The 21,936-nt window shown below is 38.0% G+C and overlaps 1 protein-coding gene and 1 pseudogene across 1 annotated transcript in view; both read right to left on the bottom strand.

Moving 5' to 3' along the window:
• LOC102496584 (thyroid hormone receptor beta) overlaps window positions 1-21,936 on the bottom strand; it is a 367,776-nt gene that overhangs the window by 301,353 nt on the left and 44,487 nt on the right. The window lies entirely within an intron of this gene.
• Window positions 11,984-12,328, bottom strand: LOC102500604 (10 kDa heat shock protein, mitochondrial pseudogene; annotated as a pseudogene).

The raw sequence follows: 21,936 nt of genomic DNA, 5'->3' as shown, positions 1-21,936 counted from the left end.
CTGCTGAACAATTAACCTCTCAAACGAGTATTTCAGGGCTATTTGGGCTGAGGTTCAGCTTTGTGGCCCATAAATATCTTCCTATCTACATAAATAAGTCCCAGGGGCATCGGGAAGAGGTCAGTGCACCACCAAGGTCATATAATACATTCCACTGCTTAACTTAAGCAAATGACATAGACCAAGAACATGTTTCTGAAAACAGGCAGCTACATTTCATCTTTGCATATTCAGACCAAAGAAAATAAATACCTGCTGTTTCAAACAGCCGGGCACTTTGCTAGATGGATCCTCAAAGTCAGGGACAGTAGTAATGTTTTTTCTAGGTGGCAGGAAAACTCCATGAAGAGGGGTCTTACAGCCTTCCAAGAAATGAATGATTAAAGACCCATAAAAGAACAGAAGGATGTAAGAGATGAATCAAATGCATCCAACCACCATGTTTGCTAATGACCCTTTTAATTGTTTTAATTCAAGATGAAAAAAAAAATAGTTTGAAACTCGGAGTTTACCATATATTAAGTCACCAGGGAAGCCATGATGTGTTTATCTATGCAAAAAATAGTTGGTATTGAAATGGACAGAGAAATAAGCCATATTGAACTCCCAACCTGAGTCAGGGATTTTGTATTAATCATCTCAATTAATCCAACCATGATCTTTTATATATATTCCCATAACACAGAATACAATGATGAAGCTCCAAAAGTTCAATAATTTACTAAAAAGAACCCAGCTTCTTTGGTAGAGCCAGGATATAAATTCACATCTGTGAAATTCTGTGCCTATTTTCCTTGCCGCCTTCTTGAGATAAAAAGAGTACTTGCCTGGGAAATTTATGAGACGTGATAGAAATTCCCTTCTGGTTCTTAATGCATATGTGCCTGTGCCCTCCTGAAGTTCAACATGCAGAAAAGTACTTGCAAGTTCTCTTTCTAGAGAAGCACAGAGGTTGTTTGCTAAAGACAAACCTGCCTGCATGAGCATTAGCACTTGAGAGCTAAAAAGAGGAAAGGAGCTTAGCCTGCTCCTGAACTTGGGTTCTCTGTCTGATGTCCTGACTTATGTGGGTTTTTCCTGCTCAATAGTAGGAACTGTTCCCAATTGTACTTGCCACCCCACAGGAGCAGAGAACTTGGCATAAGAATGAAATACCCCTCTATTCTGGACTATATTTCACTCAAGGACATTTTTGAGGAATGGTTTATCTACTCTTTTCTTATGTTGTGCCAGAGAAGCCACACTTTCATTACCTTCCCAAAAGTATTAATAATTTTCTGACTTAAAATTTTCAGGAAGGGCTTTATTCTCACTCAAATAGGTAAGAGTACACAGCAAGAAAACATCTTCAAATAGTACCACAGCATTCAGCAAGTCATTTCCTGACTTATAGGCTACATACAGTAGTTTCAAGATCTTTGTGGGAATCAGTGCAGTAAAGAGAACTCAGCATTAATGGGACAAAGAAATGTGGTATTATCTGTTGCAGATATTTTTATAGTTTTATCAACTGGACTAGGGAGAAATGTTCACATACTGAAATATTCACTTTGTAAGCTAAATAAGGTGACTGAATGTCTAAAAAATGTAATAAAAATTAATTAATTAATTAATTTTTTAAAAAGAGAGAACTCAGCTCCCCTGGGAGCCTTTAATGCTTGGTATCACGCTTTGCTTAATTCCTAAGTGCCCTCCTGGTACAGAAACCTCAGTTTAGCCAGAAGCTGTGTAGTTGTGTTCTTTGGTTGTTCCATGTGTGTGTTTAGACTTTCAACCAGTATATGGGATCCATGGGAAAAAAAACAAAAAGAAGTTGAAAATTTCCATCAATTCAACCTTGGCATGGATGCCCCATCTTCCATGTCCTATGAAGTTTATCACACAGCTGTATTTAAGTGAGATATTCACTAATCATTGGTGAGAAGGCTTAAAAAAACTCACTCTAAGATATCCATATGCAAAAAATGAATTTATAATCCTTCCTTACACTATACTTTATTAACTCAAAATAGATTATAGACCTAAAAATAAATGCTAAAACTACAATTAGAAGAAAATTTTCATGACCTTGAGTTATGCAGTCTTTACACATTATACCAAAAGCATAAGCATTAAAGAAAATAAACGTAATTTGACTTTATTAAAATAAAAAATGTTAATGCTTCTGTGGAAATCTGAGAGAAAGTGAAATGACAACCCAAAATATGGAAGACTACATTTGCACATCATATATCTTATAAGAAAGTTGTATCTAAAATAAATAAAGAATGCATACAACTCATGATAAGTCAAGTAACCCAATGGACAAAAGATTGGAATAGGCATTTCTCTGAAGATGATACACAAATAAGCACATACAAAGATGTTCAAACTCATTAACCATGAGGGAAATGCAAAAACAAAACAAAACAAAAACAAAACAAACAAAAACAAGAAGAGATGCTACATCATACCCACTAGAATTGCTGTCATCCAGAAGATAGATAAAATAAGTGTTGAAAAGGAAGTGCAGAAATTGGAACCCTTATATACTACTGATGGGAAAGTAAATGAGGCAGTTGCTTTGGAAGACAGATTGGCAGTTGCTAAAAAGTTAAACATTAAGTTACCACAGGACCCAGCAATTATACACCTAGTATACCTAAGAGAGATGACAGTATATGTCCAAAAAAAACTATAAAATATTTGCTGTAGCATTATAGCATTATCCGTAATAGCCAAAAGGGAGAACAACTCCAAATCCACCAGCTGATGAGTAGGTAAACAAAATGTGGAATTACATGATTCTATTTATAGGAAATGTCTAGAACAGGTGAATCTATAGAGACATAAAGTAAATGCATAGTTACCTAGACCTGAGGGTGAGTTGGGAAAGTGGGGGTGACCACTAGGGGGACTTTTTTTGGAGGGCAATGGAAATGTAAAATCAATTGTGATGATCATGGCACAACTCTATTAATACACTCAAAACCATTGAATTGTACACTTCATATATTTATTTATATGTAGAGAGATTTTTGCGATAGGGTGCATGCACTCATCAGAGATACAGAGAGAAATAGATATAGATATATATATATAGACACATACACACACACACACACATATATTTTTTCAGTTTCTTTTATACATTCAATCATATGTCACATAGCTTGCAAAGTGAATATTCCCACATGTATACATTTCCATATAGAAACATAGAAAATGATTATAAATACCAAATATCTTTACTATTCTTAAGCACAATTATAAGTCAGAACACCAGTTTAAAAACAACATGCTTCTCAATTTAGAAGTTAGGAGCCAGGGAAATAGAGTTGAATTAGAGCTCAACACAGAAGTTGTCACTTAAATTCAGTTTTATGAAGAAAAAAAGACTAGTTAAGTATTTAAAAACACTTTGATGTTCTTAATATAATGAAAAGTCAGCTACAATACACGTTGAAGTAAGGGGAATAGAATTTTATGAACTGAGGGCCGAACCCCGGCATTTGGGAAGATTAAGAACCTGGGGGTGGAGGCTACAAAAGAAAGTTCAAGCTCAAAATAGGCAACTTGAAGTGTCCCTTCAAAGCAATTTATTATCATTGATGTGACATGGAACTTGGCCATATAAATGCTTAGAGATTCGCTCTAAGCTTCTGACATGAGACTCATAAAGCTCCGTCAGCCAACGACAGGTACACAGAAATGATTTCCTGTCTCACTCTTCCATCCCTCAGCACGTAATATTGTCCAAGCCAAGAAAGCATATGTTCCTTGCATACAAAGAGCAGTGTGTCAGTGTCAACACACACAGTCGAGCTGGCCCTGCAGGAACGCACAGTTTAGTGCAGGAATGCACAGTTTAGTGCCTTTATAAAGTTCCTGTTTATGCAGAATTTACATCGCACAGTGCTGGGTGACCATTCTATTCTCAAAGGAGAAAAGGAGCTTATCCAGTCAGACATACGCCTGCTGAGACTAAGAGAAATCCCTCTACCTGTGGCATCAGACCAAAGACTCTTCCTCTCTAATCGTCAAGCTGTTGCAATTGTGGCTTTTCCAGAAAAGTAAAAATACAAAACAAAGTGATGGTTCTAAGCCAGAAGGATCTTCTAGATTATAATAGAGCTGCTTAGGAAGCAATAAAGAGATGTTTAAAAAAGAGACTGAAAATAGCTGGTAACTGCCAGTAATTAGCTTTTATTATTATTTTTTTTTTCGAGAGATTTTTGCTATTAGGGTGCATGTACTTGCTGAAGCGACAGAGAGACAGAAAGCAAGAAATCACCCCCAAGGGGGGATGGCCACACCACAGTCCTTTCTCCTCCATTCTCCTCTTCAGATTCTGGGTGCACACACATGCACCCAGTGTGAGCCTCAAACCGCCAAGTCTGGGAATCAAACCATGGTTGACCACATGGAAATCCAATGGCTTAACTACCATGCCACCTGCTGGCCCCCTTACCTCGTATTTTTTTAAATAATGGATTGAACTGGAGTAAAGGAGCATAGATATGCAATCAAACGGACACTGAAAATGACTCCCAAAACCTACACATAGAATCCTGTCAATATTATACTCTCCTTGGTCTACCTGAAAGACACAATGGTAGAAAAAATGATCCATTTGAGTTTTTCATCTAGTAGATATACTGGCAAGAAATGTATCGTCAAGAGGCAGGACTGGCTATACAATCTGCCCAACCCACAGCAAAATGAAAATACAGAGCCCATGTTCAGAAAGGACCGAGACTTGAGAGAGGGTGACAGCAAAGCATTAAACCAAGCACAGAGCCCGGCTGAGCTTGGGGCCCTGCATGACTGATGGCACAGTAAGATGGCCCTGTCCAAGGGTTAGAAATACAGTAGGCACGGTTCTGGGTAACCCACATTCATCTGTTGTCTTCTAGCTAGTTCAGCCTCTCTTAGGACAATGCATGCATGTTCAGAACTTCCGGCTGGAAAACAGTTTAGGAATGGCCTTGTGTCACTTTCTTATTTATAGAAACTGACACCCAGAAAAATCAAATGACTTGTCTAAGGTCACGAGTTGAATAACACAGCCAGAACTCCATCCCAAGTGTTCTGGCTCTCATACCAGCATTCTGCTCCCTGCACTAAGCTGTCTCTAGTTTAGATGGAAACAATTAGGAAATAGTAACTGTCATACGGGGGGGCGATGGGAAACTGAGGAGGATGTTAAGTCCTCATAACTTCCTTTTCAACTCTTCTGCTCGAAGAATAAATTGGAGTTTCACAAATCGGTTTTCAAATCCCTTTTCTGAATCAACGCTTGCAAACTCTTGATCAGAGACAGCCTAGGACAGCTTCAAACCCTGCTGCGAGCTCGCTGGAGCCCTAGGAGTTAACCATGGTAGGCCAAGGTGGTTATTAGTGGGTGGTTATGAGGGAACACGTTAGTAAACTAATCAGTGTTCCCGTGCAAATATTTAAAATAATTCCAAGATAATTTGAACTTCAACACTGAGCTGGCCAAACACATTTGTAATCTGAACCCAAGGTTCTAATAAGTTACTGGCTTTTGGATGTCCTTCAATGTGAGGGACATTTTTAGAAAGATTAACACTTGAGTGGAAACAAAGACTGACATTTTCAACAAGAACATGAGGCCTGGACTTTATGTTTTAAGTAAAAAAAACAAACATGCAGCATCTATCTTCCAATTTCAGGTAGGCGTGTAAACGGAGGGTATCAAAATATGTGCTGGAAGGACACGGTCATTGAAGGAGACTGTATGAATGAGATAGAAATGAAACATTCAAAGCTGATGAAAAATACATAGACGGTGCAAGAATTCGAGGTAGGTTGGCATAGCATGATGCAACAAAAAAGATACCACACAGGGAAGGAAAATGCAGATGCCACTCCCTTCGAAGAAGGCAGAGTGATTTAGGGCAGCACAAAACTTCCAGTTAGAATCCAAGGTCTGCATATGTTTTGTTCTTGTAAGCCTTGACTAATTCATCTGCAAAAGGGAATTGATACTGAGCCAAATGGCTAGATCGCATGCTTTCTAGATGTCTCTCTGAACTCTGAAATCCACCACTCACGTTCCTTCCATTTCACCTTACTGAGTTGCTCCTTAAAATGTTCACTGGGGTGGGGGGTGGGGTGTTAAAATTAGTTTTGCAAGTCTGACACTTCCCACAACTTTATGCTTCATAGGTAGCAATAAGGAAAAACAAACTATTTTCTGGCTCGATACATTTTGGCATAATTATAGGTCTGGTGTTTGGAAAACCAGGGCTGCATGAAAATGGCGCAGAGACATGACCCTAAAGGGTCTCCGGCTATAGTCATAGGTAGCAATAAGGAAAAACAAACTATTTTCTGGCTCGATACATTTTGGCATAATTATAGGTCTGGTGTTTGGAAAACCAGGGCTGCATGAAAATGGCGCAGAGACATGAATAACCTAAAGGGTCTCGGCTATAGCACTTACATCTCATTAAGCGCCAATTACTGTATTCATAATTTAACACAAAAAGGAAAAACACAAACTGGCTTTTAAAAGCACATCCCCTTTTATCTAGACTTAGTTTACACTTGGCTTCTAAAGGCAAGATTAATGCAGTAGGTTGAGAAAGGGAGTAGTTAGACAGAGCAATAAAAACACTTTTGATAACACGGGAGGCTGTAAAAATGGCTTGGCTGAAGCTATTAGCTAAAGATAAATAATGCCTTGCAGGAGGAAAAGAAACAACCTTTTCTGGATCAGAAGGTCTGCTATGTTTCTGAAGACCTTCTTTTACTGAAAATGCTACACATCCACTGAAAAAAGGCGTTTTTTGAAATTCATGATTTAAGGACATTTATGCCTCCAAAATTTTGTTTCTGTTCTGGCAAGACCATGTTCAAGCGTTCCATCCAATCGGGAGAGGAAAAATGGCCGTTAGTTATTTATGTCGTTATTTCCCTAACCTCACTATGATCACAGTCGCTATTACCACTATTGGTAGCAGTGAGAATGGTAGTGATGTCGTTACTACCACGGCTTCCACATCTAACCAGAACTCCGGCTAACCTCCTAGAGAAGACATAGTCGTGAGCTTCGTGCGCTTATCATATTTCTAAATTCTAGTGAATAGCATTCACTTCCTCAGCTCTCTTGCAAGCTAGGCTAACTCTTTCCAGTGAGTTCGATTTGCGCTATGTCAGTGTGGTTCAGGGACCAGCAGTCCTGGGAGTCTATTACAAATGCAAATTCCTGGGCACCACGTCAGACCTACAGACCCAGAAGCTCTAGGGTAGGAAGCCAGCAATATTTGTTTTAAAAAGCTCATCCAAAGATTCAGATGCTCCGGTTTCAGATGGTCTGTTGACAAACCATATGTCCCAGGTGCTAGAGAAAGAGGTGGAAGGAGGGATGGGAGACAACTGAAGACGAACAGCCCCAGCCACCCCCTGCAGACTTTACCTTTCTGCTCAGGGCAGGCTGCCAATGCCAAGGAGAAAACAAAGTCTGAGGCAGGCTGAGCCAAGGGAAGTAAAGTAAAGTCTGGGGCAGGTTTTCAGGGGAGAGAGCCTTCCTGCCTCAGGAGGTGGTTATGAAGGCTCCCGCCCTCAACCTGAGGCTGCCGCAGGGAGGGGCCCCACCAGAACTTTCCCCTAGTCACTGTTGGTCTCTTTTGCTCATTGAATATTGAAAAGTACAAGGCTCATTTTCCCCAAGGCAGGCATGTTGGGTCAAGTTAGCTGTGGCTTCTAATTCGGTATTTCTTAACGTGTGAGGTTGCTGTCCTTCGGAGCACGCTGAGCCCCAGTCCCACCATATGAAATCCTCTGGGGTTGCAGCAAGCTCTTGACGGATACCTGTGCACTGTCGAATTTGGAACCTGCTCTTCTACCTTTTTGGCCTGATCTGGTAACTTAGTTTGGGAGGACCTTTCAAAATATCACCTCCAACCCTTCCTCCGTTTTCTCCCCATCCTTCCCTTTCTCCTCTTTCTCTTTCTCTTCCCCCTACTCTCCTCCCTCTCCTTTTCCTCCTCCTCTTTCTCCTTCGTTTTTTTCTATTAACATGTTCCTCATGAACAGAAATAGAAAATGAAAACACATACACACAGAAGAAAATAAAAATGCTCAGTATCCCTAATATCCATTTTGATAAATCGGATAGCACAACATAACATGCATAAATAAAATCAGAATGTAATGACTATTAACTAGTTCATTAAGAGGCACTGCAATTCATTTAACCAATCATATATCATGAAACATCTAGATGCTCCTATCCAGATTTTCGGTTTTACAAATAATATAGAACACCAAGATTGGACAAAAATATTTTCTTTGCACACAGGGTTTATGGCTAAATGACCTTAAAGGTAAATTCTTAGGACTGGAATTGCTGGATGGAACATTGTGCCTTCTTTGGAAGTATGTTACTCCCAGAAAGGGAGTACCAGGTTAGAACCATAGCAGGTTGCCAACTGGTGAAGCCATGTTGGAGATTACTAGGCAGTATAAATAGGAAAACTGACAACCTAGAGTGAGCTGCTTCAGAAAATATTCACGGTAATAAAAAGTTGAAAACTGTTTTCATAGCCATTAACCTGGGAATGAAGAGAATATCATATAGCCATTAAAATATATAAACTAGGTTTATATATATCAATGCAGATTTCTCAGAAAGAGAGGGGAGCAGATGGTGTAGTGGTTATGTCACTGTACCCTAACATGGCTGACCACAGTTCAAGTCTTGCACCCGGTAGGTTGAAAATCATGCCAGGTGAATGTATGTGCATGCCCAAGATGCCAGGATGAGAATGGAAGAGAGGGATTATAGAGTGGCCTTTGGGGGGGGATGATTTCTCACTTTCCCTCTCATTGTCTTTGTCTCTGTCTCTCTCTCACCTGTGAGCACACTAGCCCTATGGCAAAATTCTCTGAAAAAAAAAATTGCAAAATGTTGAATGAAAAAAATATTAGTAAAACCATAAGAGAGAATGGAAACACTTAAATAAAATTTTTAATAAAACATGAAACAAAAATATGCTGTCATGGTTGTTTATGTAGGGAGAAAGGAGGGATACGGTGATTAACCTCTAGAAAAGGAAACTTGGGAAGAGTCATGGGATCTTCAATGTTTATTTTATTTATAATTTTGAAGCAAGTGATATGTTAACATTTGTCAAATGTAGGGTATGTTTCCCAAAATGTGTCTAAAGACCTCCCGGGGGCTCCAAGACGTCTGTAGGATGTCTGTGAGGTCAAAGTAATGTTCATAATAATACCAAGACATCATTTTTTCCACCGTGTTAACATATGCACTGTTGGTAAAAATAATGTGTACATTTGTGGCCTGAGTCAAGGCAGTGGCACCACCTGTGAGTAGTAATTATATTCTTACCACACACTGACAGTAAAACAAAGCAAAACAGAACAATACTCACTTAAGAATGTCCTTGATGAAGCAGTAAACATTATTTTAATTAAAGCTCAACCCTGGAGCCTTTTTTTTTGTCGTTGTTGTTGTTGTTGTTAAAAATATTCTGAGTGACAAAATGGTGAACACACATATAGCACTGCTGTTGGAGACTGAAGGATCGTGGTTGTCTTGAGGAAAAACACTTGTGTGATTGAATTGCGAGTTAACTACGGGCTTTCTTCCAAGAACATAATTTTGTTTTTCTTGAAAGAACCACAGAGAAACAAACTATAGTTATTAAGACTTGGGTGTTAGGCTGACTTTTTCCCTCAAAGTAAATGAAGAGTGTGTCGCTTTAACAGAAACAGTGGATAGTATTTGTTGCCAATGATAAAATTGGAACTTTCAAATGAAAATGAAAATTTTGGAAAACTTACATACCTCACTGTGAGGTTGACAGATTCCCCAAAGTTAAAGGATTTTCTTAGCTCACTGGATGGAACAAATAGGTCTTGAATATTGCATAATGAACTGTGTCTGCATCTGGAAGACCTGTGTAACTCAATGAACCAAGGTTTTCCAATCAATGCATGATATTACAAAATCATCCCTGGGCAAACGATCCATTAAAAGTGCAAGATAAATGGGTTTTAATGTAATAGAAGACAAAAACTCAGTCAACCAGTTTAAGATTCTACATTGCAATTATTTAAGAAACGACAACTTGTTGAGCTTTGGGGTAGTATCAAAGCTGGACTTTGAGTTATCGGAAAAGGTTAATGCAATATGCTTCCCTTGGCAACTACGTAACTATTTAAAGACTGATTTTCTTCACATACTTCAAGAAAAAAGCATACCATAATAGATTACAGGCAGAAGCTGATCGAAATCCACTTCCTTTCTATCAGGCTTGACATTTTTAAAGAAATGCAAAAATATAAAACGATGCCATTCTTCTCACTACTTTTTTGTTTTGGAAAATGTAGTGACTGTCATAAATAGATGATTTATGGTAACATGTAGAGTATTATTACTGATATCTTAAATAAACTGACTTTTTGTTTGTTTGTTTACTATAGGGTATGTGTGCTTGCTGAAATGAAATGAGAGAGAGAGAAGGAGAGAGAGACAGAGACACTCAGAAAGGGGAGGGAAGTGAGAAATCTCCCTCTGGGGGAATGGCCATGTCCTAATTCCCTCTCTTCCATTCTCTTGGGATTTGGGGCACCTGCCTGGCGTGTTTTTCAGGCTTAGTCAAGAACTGGAACCACTCAGCCAGCCACGCGGTATTCATCTGTCTTGATCTCCATGTCAGCTGCTGGCCCCTTGACCAATATTTTAAGGTTCCTAATTTAATTCTTACTGTGCAAAATAATAGAAATACTATGAAAATTTCTTTGGAGTTCCTAATTATTTTTAGGAGTGACCAAATAACTTGAGAACTGCTGATGCAAGGGATAGACAGGTCTTTTTATATTGTTTCCTCATTGTTATGTTTATAGCTAGAAGTAAAAGAATAAAAAAGCCAATCAGCAGCATGTAAGGATATGTATGAGTCTATGCCCTTACCAAACATCAGAATGACCATTAAAGAAAAGAAACAAAACCTACTTTGTAAATCTGAGAGTAAGATAAAGTTATGTCATGATTTTAATTTGCCTCTCTCTCACTATGTGTTTGAGTAACAGGTTGATCCTGGTGATTTAAATTTTCTTGCGGGTTGTGCTCTTTTTATTCATTTATTTACTAGTTAATTCAACATATATTTGTTGAGCATCTTGTATATGCCATGTTTGCCTAGAGATGTATCTGGATTACTCCAGTGAATGAGTCATAGGAGGGCGATTGTAGAAGTTGGCACACTCTGGTCTGTGGGTCACACGTGGCCTACTTACAATTTTGTAAATAAAATTTTATTGGAACTTAGCCATGTCTGTCTGGTGATTACTAACCTATGGCTGCTTGTAAGCTCTAAGGGGAGGGCTAAATAGCTGTAACAGATTGTGGTGCTAGCCGAGTTAGTGTGTACTATTGGGTATTTGCAGAAAAATTTGCTCACTCTTGGTCTCCAGGATTCTATGGGAATCTTTTATCTCTTGCATAAATTTGTAAAACTGCTTTATAAACAAATTTTGTCTTGTGAATGTTTTCCTATCACACTTGTACTCTTTTAACCTTTTAAAGAACTTTTCTCATTGTATAAAGTTTGACATTTTATGTAGCCAATGGATTACATCTTTTCTTTTAATATAAATATTCTTAAACTTTTGGGAGTATAGATTCTCTGAAAAGGAATGGACCATCTGTACTTTTTATTTTCTTCCATGTGAATTTATAAATTCGTTTGTCACATTACTGAAAGGATCTCTCATAGATTGTGCATTCAATAAAATGGTTGTAATCCCTGACATTGTTGGAGAAAGTTTGTTTCTAAAAAAATGGATGTTTCCTGTTGTACAGAGAGTTTCTCTATTAAATCTCATTTTCTCCCAAATTGTTTTATATATTTTTCAAGGTCTTATACATTTATTTCTGCTTATTCCTATTTTTTTAAATAATTATTTTAGGTATTATTAGTTTATTATTAAAGAGAGAAATGGAAATGATTTACACGATGAAAGATTGCACAACTTCAGTGGAATGGGCACAGTGGACATACTTTCCAAGAATGTCACCATCTCTAAGAAATAATCCTTATCATCTAGAACTACTTTGGTGACTCCATACTCTGGGGGAAGAATATTATCTCCGACTTTCATGCTAACTTGTTGAGTCTTTCCACCCTTTTCCATAGAGCCTAAGCCAACAGGTAGTACTGTTGCTTGCAATACTTTTCCTTGAGGCTTTTCTGGAAGCATAATGTCTCCTTTGGTTACTATTTAGGCAACACTCCTTTCAAGCAATACTCAGTCGAAGGAGTGGAAGAAACTTCTTAAGTGCCTGTCCTGCCATGATTCCCACAGACGCAGCTCCTAGTCTGCTTTTGCACCACTGTTGCAGTAAGAAAAGAGATCCTTGCCCCCCGCCCCCAAGTACCTTCTATTTTTAGGCTTGTTAATATTATATATAGGGGGGCTGGCAGGTGGTGTGGTGGTTAAAAGCGCTGGACAACCCCATGGCCAACTTCAGTTGGCGTTCCAGACCTGGCGGCTTGCTTTCTCACTTTCTCTCTTTTGTTTTGCTCTTGTCAAATTAAAAAAAAAAGCAATAATGATGATAAATAAAACTAAATAGATAATTCTTTAAAAATATTATATGTAGGTTTTCTGTTTATTTTTATCATTGATTATGACTAATAAATACACTTTTTTTTGGAAGTAGATCTCACATTTAACTTGTGAAAGCTTCATTAGCTTTTTTTCCTGTTGATATTCTTAAAATTTCAATAGAGGAACCAGCAGTTAGCATAATGGCTATGTCGCTGGACTCCCACATAGTCAACCGCAGTTCGCGTCCTGGACCCGGTGGCTTAAAACTCACACCGGGTGCATGTGCGTGCGTGCTCAAGATCCCGAGAGGAGAATGGAGGAGAAGGGATTGCGGCGTGACCATGCCCCCCTGGGGGGGGGTGATTTCTCACTTTCTGTTTCTATGTCTCTGTCTGTCCTGCGAGCGCACGTGCCTATAGCGAAAAAAACCTCTCAAAAAAAATTTCAATAGAGATAAACGGGGATTTGTATGACTTCTCTTTAATGATCGGTTTACCTAATTATTTTTCCACATCATTATATTTGCCTGATTTTTTAAAAAGAGATGTTTGCCATAGGGTACGTGTGCTCACTGGAGAGCCAGACACAGAAAGAGAGAAATAATCCCCTGGGGGAATGGTCACACCACAATTCATTCTCCTCTCGGGATTTTGGACACACACACATACACACATGCTCCTGGCATGAGTTTTAAACTGCCAGGTCCAGGACTCTAACCATGTTGACTATGAGGGAATCTAGCAACATAACCATTAATGCACACCATCTGCTAGTCTCTTGCCAGACTTTTAAGAAAAGCAATCATTAATTTTATATTCCTTTTCTTGTCTCTCATATTGCAATACATGTAGAATCTTATAAAAAATATTGACTCTTTAATTCAAATCAATAATCATCATTTTAAGTAATTAAGTGCCTATGTCTATTTCGTTAAGAGATTTTATTAGCAATGTGTATTAAATCAAATACTTTTTTGGCATCTATTGTGATGATAGAAAATTTCTGTACTGATAAGATGAATTATACTGCAATAATACATTCTGTAATAGTAGATATTCTTGTGTTTTTAAGAACCAGTTCTTTTGGTCATGATTTATTATTGTTTTTAATATTTGTTAGGTTAAATTTGCTGGCATTTTACATGGGATTTTTCAGCCTCTAAAGCTGATTTATAGGGTTTTGGTGTCATCTTTGTTAGGATTGACTTATACTATAAAAGCAAAAGAAATCGAAATGATCACACCTTTTATCTATCCCTAGAATAATTACAGCTATTAGGATTGTAGATTTATACAAACTTAACATTTTAAAAGTGAGTACATACAATTAAGATAGAATTAGACATGCATAAATTTATCCCACTAAATAATATAGACAGATGGGGCTGACAGGTGGCATGGTGGTTAAGGGTGCTCAACTCCCACATAGCTGACCATGGTTCAAGTCCCAGACCCGGTGGCTTGCACTCTCTCTCTCTTTCTCTCTGATCAAATTAAAAATAAATAAATAAATAAATACAGTTAAATAAAATAATTCTTTAAAAAATAGGTAATATAGACAGATATCCAAATTATGTAGTTAAAGATGGTGATAATTATGATCAGATCTAGACTTTCATTTCTTGATAAATAGGGGCAACATTGAGGTGCCATCCCCCCAAATAACACGTTGTAGATAAAGGAATATGGTTCTCATGCAACCATGGAACTAATTAAGTCAACACTTCTCTTAGGTCTGTGGTAATAGCCACTGGACTGAGATCAACTTCGGAGGTTAATCCACAATATTAACACATCCAAAGAAAGAAAAGACCAGTTCCTGGAGCATGGCCACTTTAAATAAACTGAGCTCAGGGAAAACAAACTTAGGCGTGGATGTGGGGCAGTGTCTGCAAGAAGGAAATAGAGTCCAAGAGCTATAAGCATTCAGTTATGAAAAATGTGTCCTGCAGTGTTAGCATGGACATGATCCCAGGCCTCCCCACGCCCTGAAGAAATGTCCCTTAAGACTACGATCCTTTGCTGACTCCATGCTACCGTCAACTTTCTGCTTACGAACCGAGCAATCTCTGCTGCTCCTGGGAAAGTCAGTGGGAGGTGCCAAGATCTACAGCTCACAAATCTTCTGCTGTGAAACACGTGTTTTCATGCAAGGTGCATTCCCATGCCTGTCTCTAAGAAACATGCATGCAATACCAGACCCTCCAGCTAAAACTGCACTTCACTGTTTATAATTTAATGTGCTGGGGACCAGCAGGTGGCGTAACGGCTATGTCACTGGACTTCCGTGTAGTCAACAGCGGTTCGAGTCCTGGACCTGGTGACTTAAACTCATGCCAGGCACGTGTGCGTGTGTGCCCAAGATCCTGAGAGGAGAATGGAGGAGAAGGGATTGCAGCGTGGCCATCACCCCTGGGGGGTGAGTTATCGCTTTCTGTCTCTCTGTCTCTCTCTGTCTTTCTTGCGCGTGCATGTGCCCTACAGCAAAATTCTCTCAAAGACAAAATAAAGAAGAAAAGAAAAGTAAAAAAAGAGCTATTAATTTACTAGGGCATTTTTAGAAGGATAATATCAAATACATTTAACTGCTGAAAGAATGAAATAATTAGCTAATTTCAGTAGTTGGAACATTAGAAATGAATCACATACAATAAAGCTCTCTGCTCTGTCAACTCTTTCATGCGGGTCTGGACTCTTCTTGGGTAGCTGAGAACTGCTAGATTCAGTAATTCCAATGGCATGTCTATGCTATTCTTCTATAGGTCATTTCATCCAGTGGTAATTTCTTTTTTTTTCCTGTTTATTGTATGAGAAAGAGAGCAAGAACTGCGAGAAAGAAGGGGAGAAAAAGGGGGAGAAAGAGAGAGATTGACAGACAGATAGACACCCTTAACAGGGTCTTATCATGCCACAATTCTTTAATCCCAGTCCTCCAGTAAGTCAGGATCTTGGGTGCTCATCCCTGGTGTGCTTCAGATCAACTTGGGATCTGAACCCATAGTCATCTGTGTGGCTTCCAGCACATCAGATTTTACACTACTGGTATATCAGAGTGTCTAGGACTATTGTTTCTAATGTCTAAGATATCTTATTAAAAAGTACTGATAGAGGGACCAGCAGGTGGTATGGTGGTGACGGCACTGTATACTCCCACATGGCTGACCATAGTCAAGTCCTGAACCTGGTGGCTTGCTTTGTCACTTTCCCTCTGTGTGTGTGTGTCTTTCTGGTCAAATTAAAATAAATGAATGAATAAATAAAATTAAATAAATAATTTGTTAAAGAGGGAAGATAGAAATCTGGAAAAGAAAAATGAATACAGTAAGTATTACTCTGTTAGAATGAACTCTACAAATTTGCTGAGTATTACTGATGAACGATAGATGTATTTTGATGTGTAGGACAGACATGGTCAAATATCAGCACATTTATCTAAAATGTGTCAGCCACTAAAGGTGTAGAGGCCTATTTTCCCTTATAGGTGAGCAGAAATGTATCCGCCAATTTACTCGTGACAAGAAAGTCCCATTCAAGTGATTTGGTCTTATTTTTCACTCAATTATTCAGATCTAACACTTCTGAGAAGGGAATGACATTTGTTGTATGATTTGCTGTCATTTGGCTTCTCTTCCTGTATCAGACTGAATGAAACAATATTGTGCCATTCTGCTGTTGTGATCACACAGAATTTCAACATATGCTTAGTATTTGGCTCTCAGTGCCACTGTGTCACCAGGTTCGCGCTTGAATCCATACGTGAGTGCGTGCGTGAGCATGTGTGTGAGCTCGTATGCAATCCCATTTGGACATTTGTTTCCTGCTAACAGAAACCCAAGCATATGTTTGAGACTGAGCTTCTTTTTCTTTTTTGACACATTTTCTGTGATTAGATACATTAAGGAATATAGCAGTATTAACAATGACAAGGGACGTGTATTTGTAAACATCAGTCGTAGCGATGGCAAAGGCCTTTCCATCAGTTGAAACGTGCCTGCTGGAGCCATCGTCCCAACCACCACACATTTTCATTGACTTCATTGCACAGTTCAAATCATTACTGAGAAAAAAAACAAAAAAAACTTTTCCATTAAAAAAAAAAACAAAAAACGATGGCGAAATGATACAGGGCTTATTTGAACATTAAACTATCCTCTATAAAAATGTCAGCCTAACTGGATTACTTCCATCAATGCTGCAAAAATGGCATCGGCAAATGGGATTTTGATAGTGGCACTTGAAAACAATTTTGGGGGAGTATTTCATTCTTGTGGTTTATGAGGTGACTAAAACTCTCAATGTAATTATGGTGTGACACTTTCTATCATTTTCTATTTATAGTCTTCTAGAGGAAGTGGTGTAAATTGCATTCTTTAAAACAGCACTGAACACGTTTTAAGTACCTGAAATGTCATGGGGAGTAAAAATACGATGACTCAAAATGTGAACAGGTCTCTGGCTACAGATTTTAGATTCATGAAAACTACAGATCAAGTGCCAGCTCTAAGTTAGAGGAGCACAGACGGGCTATCTTCCATAGGAATCCACGTTTCGGTGATACTAACGGTATTTGAGTATCACTTTTACTGGTTTTTAATCAAGTGTCTTACAGAAATACAAACATATTATCTTTGGGAGTAAAAAATAATAATACAAATCTTCATGGGAAGCAATATAGTAAGGCAGTTAAAAATACTGGTTCTCTGGGACCAGCAGATGGCATAACGGTTACCTCGCTGGACTTCCATATAGTTGAACGTGGTTCGAGTCTTGAACCTGGTGGCTTCAAATTCAAGCTGGGCATGTGTGTGTGCATGTCCAAGAGCCTGATAGGAGAATGGAGGAGAAAGGATTGTGGCATGGGCATCTCCCCTCAGGGAGTAATTTCTCACTTTCTGTCTCTCTGTTTCTCTGGCCGAGTGCACACGCCCTACAGCAAAAATCTCTAAAAAAAAAAAATACAGGCTCTGGATTCATATGGCTCTAATTCTGTTGATACTTCTGGCTTGATCATGAGTTAGTGTTAGCTGTGTTATCCTGCTCCACTGACTGACTCCTCTCTCCCCCTTTTCCTTAGCTATACCATGAAAATTATAAGTGTATGATATAAGATCATGCTAAAAAATAAATGGATTAACCCACGAAAACCTTTTGTACAGTGTCTGACTTATAAAAAGGCTCAGAAAATCCCATTTGGATGTTTTTTTTTTGCTGACAGAAACCCAAGTGTGTGTTTGAGTTTGAGCTTCTCTCTTCTCGACACATTTTCTGCGATAAGTTGTGTTAAGAAATATAACAGTATTAAAAATTAGAGATGTGTATTTGTGGACATCAGCTGTAATGATGGCAAAGACCATTCTATCAACTGAAATGTGTCTTCAGGAGCTGTCATCCAATCATGACACATTTTCAATGACTTTACAACACAGTTCAAATTATTACAGATGAAAAAAAAAGTAAGAATTCTTAGGAAGAGGAGAACACCAGGTGTTTTGAAACAAGAGATTCTGAACCCAATGCTAATGGTAGTAGAGAGATAGTGAGAAATAATGCAGTGCCAAAGCAGCTGCAACTATAGATAATCTTTTTATGAGAAATAATGCAGTGCCAAAGCAGCTGCAAAAATAAATAATCTTTTTTAAAAAAATTTCTAAGAGAGATTTTTGCTACAGGGCATGTGCATTTGCCAGAAAGACAGAGACAGACAGAAAGTGAAAAAATCCCCTCCCAGTGGGGATGGCCACACCATAATCTCTTCTTAATTTGCTTCTCGAGATTTTATGCATGCACACACACATGCGCAGAGTGAGTTTAAGCCACTGGATCCAGGACTTGAACTATGGTCAACTATGTGGGAGTGCAACGATGTAACCATTATCCCACCTGCTCGTCCCTAGATATCAATTTTTAACAAAACCAAAAACCAAGGTTCCATATCTCCTGAATTCATTTATTAAGAAAAACATCCATGGAAGCATCTGTGGAGATTCTTGCACTCATAGCTCAATCTTTGAATAGTGGACAAAGCTTGTCCATTATTGCTTACACGGGACTGAATGTGGTCAGCAAACCTGGTGAGGTGAAGTAAATACCAATTTTTAAAAGCTATTTTCTTCATAGGTTACTGAAGTTTATTGCATTTTGATGATGGACAGGTATTAAATGGAAGAGTCTAAGCCTGAGAGTCTGTTCATCACCCATATAGAACCACCAATCTTGTTGGTAAAATTTCTATAGATTTTCTAGATACATCAGAAGAAAAATTTAGGCAGCATGAGGAGGGAAAATCATTATGTAAATAATGTTAAATTCCAGAAACTCCCTACCGGCAATTATATTTCTTACAAAAATACAAACATATTATCCTTGGGAGTAAAACATAAAAATACAAATTATTAAGACTCAAACCACATTCAACTACATGGAAGTCCAGTGAGGTAACCGTTATGCCATCTGCTGGTCCCAGAGAGCCAATATTTTTAACTGCCTTACTATATTGCTTCCCATGAAGATTTGTATTATTATTTTTTAGAATTGGATGAGTATGATCAGAATTTGAAAAACAAAGGAAAATGGAAAGAAACAGACATGCCAATGAGGAAACTGAGGCTATAAACCAAATTGGCCCAGTTTCATGGACATACATTATATTCAACAGAGGTGGTCCACTAGGAACCGTGCAGATATTCAAAAGTGTAATTGAACACAATATTTGGAAGAAAGGGCAGATGCAAGAGGCCATGTTTCCATGGTAGCTATATTTTATAACACATAAATTAATAGTAGGGACACAGGTCCCAGCAATACCTATTCATATCACTTTGGCAAAACAAAACAAATATTCGACACAAGTAAAATTCAATCTCTATTTCAATACATAAAATGTCTTCCCATTTTAATCAAAATTCCATGATTGAGCCACTATGCATACGGATAGTAGAAGGCCAATGTATGCTCTAAGTAAATGAACTATTAGAAAATTATTTCCTGAGTGGATAAAATGTACTTACTTCAAAAATATGGTTAATATTACAAATTCAAAAATAAATATAACAATTGTTTAACTATATCATACACTTGCAGCTATCTTTTTTATTTTATTTTATTTTATTTTTTAATAGAATTAAAAGGGCATTGCTTCCAGCATCTACCCTGGCTATAAAGGCACTCTGATTTAGAGGGTACTCCTCACTCTGTGTTTCTGCAGTGATTTGGTGTAGGAATATAACACGGATGGCCCATCATCATCAAAGAGATATGACCTTTGCTTGTCCTGGCTAAATGGTCCTGGGAGTGCTGAGTTGACAACATTCTCTGTTCTCATCTTTCTTTGGCCATTGGCTGAGTGTGGTAGATGGGGTTAGCAGTTCAGTGTGCTGCTGTGAAGCTGGGTTTTTTTCTTCTGTGAAGCTAATTGAAACTGCAACATTGGCCTCATTACCATCTTGTAAAACCCCTCTGAGCTAACTGGCTCAGACAGCCATGTTTATATGCTAAAATCAAAGGCAAGATGATTCGAAGAATTATGAACTTCACATTTAGGCTAGTTTCTAAATATTAAAAAGATGTAAGATTAAAACTCAGGGCACAATGTATTTATAGGTACCAATATGGTTAACAGATTAGTAACTTCAATTTTGCCATCGACATAGGTTAAGTAGGTATGGGTAAACCAAAAGAAATCGCTGGGATGTTTTACTCTGAGCAATCATAATGCCACTCCTCTAACTACGGTCATATTTAAATCACATGGTCAAGCAGAATGACCTGGAGTTGATTTTTTCAAGTCCAATGACAGTGGATCATTGTGCAATTAATTGGATTGCTCTAGGTTCAACCTGAGGGTATTACTAAGATTATAAATAATAAAAATAAAACAAAAGTGAAATAAATTCATGCTGCAGGCTGACTACTTTGATCTAAATCAGTTCTCAACCGGGTGATTTTTGTCTCACAGGAAATATTTGGCAATATCTGGAAACACTTATTGATTGTCACAGTGGATGGGAAGTGAAAGAAGGGATAGCCCCACTGGAAACCAGTGAGGGAATGCTGGTCAACATTTTACAATGTATAAGACACAAGAGAGGATTATTTAACTCAAGAGATCAGAGTGCTGAGGGTGAGAAACCTTGATCTAAATAGAATTTCCGCATTCTAATTTGATTGGAATGCGGGAATCTGAAAAGAGTGCCTGTAGATAAGTGGAAATAGTTTCTAGAGTACAGGAATGATGGCTAGAGACAGTGCAATGTATACTTCAAAGCAGAAGAGTGGATTTCAAATGTTAGCAACACAAAATAGTGGTCAACGTTTGAGATGGCAAATATATCTATTGCTCTGGTTTGATCACTATACAATGTCTACATATTTTGAAGAGCCACATGAATACCCCGTAATATATATTATGATAATTAGAAGTTATAGCAATAAAATAAAAATAAATGAATGCATGGGGGCCCAATAGATGGTGTTGCTGACTCCCATGTAGTCAACCATGGTTTGAGTCCCAGACTCAACAGCTTAAAATTCACACCAGGTACAGGTGCGTGTCTGCCCAAAAACTCCAAGAGGAGATGAGGAAAAGGGATTGCAGTGTGACTATTGCCTCAGGGAATGATTTCTCACTTTTCTTCTCTCTGTCTCTCCAGTGAGCACACACACCCTATGGCAAAAATCTCTCTTAAAATAAAAAAAATAAAAAAAAGAATGCAAGGATCTGATCAGTTGAGTAACATCTGGTCATTACTGTGGCTGAAAAATAAATCAGCATGCTGAAAGAGTATTTGTCAAATAATTTAAAGTTTCTAGGACATTTCTAAATAAAATACATCATTTGCCAATGAGTTTGGAAATAGGCCAGGCGTAGAAGACAAAATTTAAGCATTCTATGTATGAAATACTTCATCATCATCTTAAAAAAAAAAAAAAGAAAAGCCAGTGCTAATTTATAGCACTAAAGGCTGATACAAATTATTAGCAAGACAGTCTACGTGCTAGCCAGTTTGCTTTTAACGTGGAATGACGGCATCATATTTGAGCAAAAATCTTCTCTGATTTAGAGACAAATGATAACTTCATGAGCTGATTGGCCTATGCAGCTATCCCTCAGTTATTGGTTTGAGATTGGTTCCAGGATCTCCAATGGATATTTAAGTCCTTTATAGTAAAATGATGCAGTATTTGCTTATAACCTTATACATCTTTCCTTATACTTTAAATCATCTCTAGTTTACTTATAATATCTAATACAATGTAAATGTTGTGTGTAAATAGTTGTTATACTATATTATATAAGGAATAAGGACAAGAAAAGTCTGTAAATGTTAATGGTTTTCTTTAAATATTTATCATT

This window comes from Tupaia chinensis, unplaced genomic scaffold (genome assembly GCF_000334495.1).
Source record: "Tupaia chinensis unplaced genomic scaffold, TupChi_1.0 Scaffold148626_1, whole genome shotgun sequence".
NCBI lineage: Eukaryota > Metazoa > Chordata > Mammalia > Scandentia > Tupaiidae > Tupaia > Tupaia belangeri.
This window is presented reverse-complemented; position numbering and strand designations above follow the sequence as displayed.